The sequence below is a fragment of the Triticum dicoccoides genome, chromosome 7B, assembly GCF_002162155.2.
Source record: "Triticum dicoccoides isolate Atlit2015 ecotype Zavitan chromosome 7B, WEW_v2.0, whole genome shotgun sequence".
NCBI classification, from domain to species: Eukaryota; Viridiplantae; Streptophyta; class Magnoliopsida; order Poales; family Poaceae; genus Triticum; species Triticum dicoccoides.
This window is the reverse complement of record NC_041393.1, coordinates 712,659,294-712,664,110: the sequence shown is the minus strand read 5'-3', so window position 1 is coordinate 712,664,110 and position 4,817 is coordinate 712,659,294.

The window sequence follows — 4,817 nt, the reverse complement described above, 5'->3', positions numbered from 1 at the left end:
TGTGGTCCATCCGCCTTCCACTGAAAATTCAGATCTTCATGTGGCAGTGGATTCGCGGACGGACCCCGTCCGGGGTCGAGGTTCGCAAGCGCAATGGCCCGAGTTCTGGCCTATGCCCACTTTGCATTGTCCCCGAAGACTCGAATCATATCTTCTTCTCATGTGTGTCCGGTCAATTTGTTTGGAGCTGCTTTAGGGGGGTGGTGGGTGGGCATTGGTGCCATACCAACTTCCCTGACCTATTTGCCGAACTCCAGAACTCCCCCTTGCCCTCTCGCCATATTAGGTGGCTTGAGATTGGGGCGATCGCTTGGACCCTCTGGACGATCCGCAACAAGCTTTTGATACAGCGCACGCCTATTCGACGGGCTACTGACGCTCTTTTCAAACTATCTGGTTACTTGCAGCTTTGGCGGCACTTAGCCGCCCTCAGAATCGGGACGCCATCTCCGCCTTCATCGCCGACCTTTGCTCAATGGCCGCTCCCTCCGCCACCCCTGGAGCCCGACTAGACGCCAGCTGTTTGCTCCGGTGCGCACCGGAGACCTCTTTTTTTCCTTTTATTTGTGCTTGTTGAGCTGTACTCTCAACAGAACCTTGTGTACTTCCTCTTGTGTGACTTGGGTGTGTGTGTGTGGACTAGTCCATGTTTGTGCGCTCTCTGACGATTTGCTTTATTTATAAAGCGGGGCGAAAGCCTTTTTGGTATCTAAAAGGGCGGCTTTGGCGTCATCCCCTCTGCAACCAACCTGATTGTCTGTGTCATATGCGACGTCTTCTCATGGTGAATGATCGACGCATCGTCAAACCAACAAGCGCTAGCTCGCGGGAGCATGCTCGCTCCTGGTGACGAACGACTCCTTACTAAAGCGGGCATGCAGGATCGCGGCGGTGTTCACATTGGGCCTGCTGATGTCTGGCGTGGCGCCGAACGCCCGTGGGACGCGGGACTCGCCAGCCTTCGGGCTGTGCTACGTCCCCGTGGAAGGCATCTACGCGGGCGGCGCAGTGCTCCCGTCGTTGCCATGGCCCTCGCGCTCACCTCCTACACCGCACGTAGTACTCAGGGCCACCGAACTACCCGCTGTACTCTCCAACGCCGCAGGGTACTGCATCTCACACCATCTCCATCCTGAGCCGCCAATAACAACCACCGAATCCGGAGTGAGGTACCCTCACGTAGACCTTTTCATGGTCGCCGCAATCCAAAGTCATGGCGCCGTAGCAGGAAAGCAACGCTGCAAGCCGACTGCACGCCGCCGCAGTCAGCCAGACGTGTGCCCACGTTGCATCATGGCCAGGACTCCCGAGTTGCAACCCAAATCCAACCGGGCGGCCGCATGCGGGCAACACATCGCGTCACTGGCGCCGCAGATCGGCGCGGTATTTCTGTCCAGCACTGCATGGATACGCGTTGTACGCCTTGTATTGCATGGCCGCCGATACCAAATGTACGTGTTGCCGCTGCGTCAACGTTGTAGGCGTTGTAGCAACATGAGGGTCCGCTCGAGCGGTCGAGCCTAGGCATCCGCGTGGCCGCCACTACGAAAGGAGGCACTGCCGGGCCTCGCGCCGCCAGGCCTCTGGGAGGATCTAAGCGAACCGGATCGGACCACGTATGCGACCATCAGGAGATGATGGCCAACGTGCATTGATCGGATCGGACCACACCTTCGCTGGAGATGACGCTTGCAGACGAGGACATACAATCGAATCAATCGTTGAGATCCCTGGAGAAAGGTGGACGATAGGGGAGAAGACCCGCCGCCACCGTCGGCTGCCCGGGGCCTTGTCCCCGGCCGCGCGGAGCAACGACGGTGAGGATGGGAGGAACATATTTAAGGAGCTTTTGGCGGTAGGAGACACAGGGGCCGCAATAGGTGATGGTACATTATTGCCGGAGAATTTCACTTTTCGGGCCTCTACATCAACTACAGATGCATACAGCGTTTTAAGTATGAGTACTAGGATTTTTAATCTCGGTTATGCACCAACCCTAGTCCTCAATAAATTCGTGAGTACCAAGAAAGTCTGGTGCTCAAAAATAAATAGGAAACTAAATTCTCCTCCGTGAGGATTTAAACCCAGTTGTTGGATTTTGTATATCCACTCCCCCAACCAGTTGAGCTAGGCTCACCCCCTTAGTTGACCGCAGGTGTTGGCTGTATCATTCTTGAGTAAGAACATGTATAGTAAATCAAAATTATCGTCGAGGACACATATCGCCAGAAATTAACGAGGATTTCATTACCATTTCCAGATGTTTATTCCTCAACCTCCCTTACTCCGGTTGTTTGGAAATGCATGGCATTCTTCCTCGATTTCCATCATACGAGTTCAAAGACAAAGATAGGATATCTAAGATGCAACTTTGACTATTACTTTGTATATGTATATGCTAATATGTTGAAGTTTTCTCGACCCAAATAAATGTTATTGCTTTCTTTAAAATAATTTCAGGGATATGCCAATTTAATGTTGAATTGGAAGCTATATTTTTTAAACCTATTTTCACTCGCTTTGTCCTAGATATTCCCTACTTAAAAAATATCCAGTCATCTCAACTCACGATAGGATGACTTTTCCCCCATGTAACGTGACAATATTGGCTTCGGATGGTATAGTTATCAAATCTTATAACCCGTTGCTGATTTTACATTGTGGCATCACCCTCGTAATCTTTTTGAATCTATATGCTTGTAATCGGTCGTCAACACAACTTATAGCTTTGCCGTACGACATGTATACTAACAATTGCATGATTAATATGATTAACAAATATTTGCATAAAGCAATCTTAAACAGTACACCTTTGGAAAGAAATTGTGCAGTTCATGATGTTGTAGAAGAGGCCCTGGTCCCATGAATCATAGTCATTTTTTCCAACAATAAATTCAAAAGGTATTACTCCCAAAAATAAATTTGTTTGAGATTTATCATGATATATAGAAAAAGTTAATATGATTTATCAACAAAAACAAAAGAAAACATAGTGGCGTGGACCAATGTGTGGGCAGGATTTTGAATCTACTGTATATAGTATAAATGATAGCCTGACTTGATAAAAAAATTACTAAATACTACCCAGAATAATATAGTATTCTTACAGCTTGTGAAGCATTTTTCGATAAAGGGTGGAATTTATTGACTCAAAATGGAGCATCAAGAGGATACAGACACAATAAACACACACCAGCCTCTGCATAGCTAGGATGCAACCAGCCAACACAAACACACACACACAAAAACACGCTAGCAAATAGTAAAATCATATAAGATCAACGCTATGCTTAAGCGAGAAAAAAAGAAAAAAAATGAAGCGATCATAGCAGCAAACATCAAACTACAACATTGGCCGTATTCGCACCGACCATCTTATGACACCACGCGGACGACGTGGTTCTTCAATAGCAACGCCTTCAAGAAGGGAAGGATACTCAAGCGCCGTCGTCACCGGATCCAACCACCCAAGGTCAGAATCTAGATTTTCATCCTGAAGAACCAGTTTGAGCATATCCTAACAATGCCTTCGATAAGGTAACGACATAAAAACGTCACCATTGCATGGTATAACCAAGTCGGGTCAGACCTAGGCTTTCACCCCGGAGCTCGAGACTAGGTGCTCAAGTAACATCACCATGTACGACACATGTGCTGTCACCACCACTTATCCGCGATCCGAGCTGCGACATGCAATGTGCGATCGTTGTTGCTGCACAACTATCCCTCTACGTCAAGCTATCGTCAATAGTTTGCATCTCCCCCTCAAAAGTCAATCGCCGGATCTGAAGGAACAAACCTCACGAAGATCTTTCGGTGACCACTGCAATCACGCCCGTCAACGCCTCCGACAGGAAGTCGCACATGAGCGCTATTGCCACACCCAGCAAAGGCACCACTGCGTAGGCGCGGACACACCTATACCGCCACTGTCTCCCAATGTGTAACTACATCGAGGAATGGGAGCTTGTGGTGTCGGCCCGGCATTTAGATGAACACGGCTTGATTTAGCGAAGAGTTCGCCAGACAATGATGGAAAGCAGCCTATGGCGGAAGTTGGTGAAGCATCGTATGGAACCAGATCGATGAGGATCCATCGGCTTGCCGTGCGCCATGGGGCTTCTGCTTTTCGATATGGAGTTGGATGCCGGTGATAGCTGTTGGCCTGCCGCTGAGCCCGTGAAAATGAGACCCGCCGCAGGTCACAACCGCATGCCACTCATCCAGCGCTGTGAGCGCCCTCGACTTCACCATGCAGCCATCAGGCACCATCAGACTGCATCCGAGGACAAACGAGATGTGGGGATATGTCGTTTGATGCGCCTCGAGGAAAAGCCACCAGCAAAAGGAGACAACCGCTGGGAGGGAGCGTGGCGTCCAAGGGGGCAAGCCCGCCGCAACCGCGGCAAGCGCCGGCGGCCCGTGGTGGCTCCGGTGAGGAGGGGACCTGGCGGCGCCGATCGGGATCTCCCGGGTCGCCCCTCCCGAGCGACATGGGAGTCAGTTTCGTCTTTGTTTGGCGTTAACTCACCTAAAAAACCATAGTTCCTTATAATGTATGAGTTTGGTTCGACCCTGCCCATCTGGTCTATCCAAAAATATAGGATTATGACCAATAAAATAAGTTGAACGTTGAACCCTATAATCATTCAGGCACTAATTTATAGTTAGTTGTGTAATTCCTCTCTTATTTTCACAAATAATTGTTTCTTACAGCTCCCCCATGTGCGAAGGTACATCGTATTACTCTCTCGATATGTTCCATTTGTTGCCTATTGTGGGTGGGTGTCTTGTAAAATACATTTGTTATCTTACGT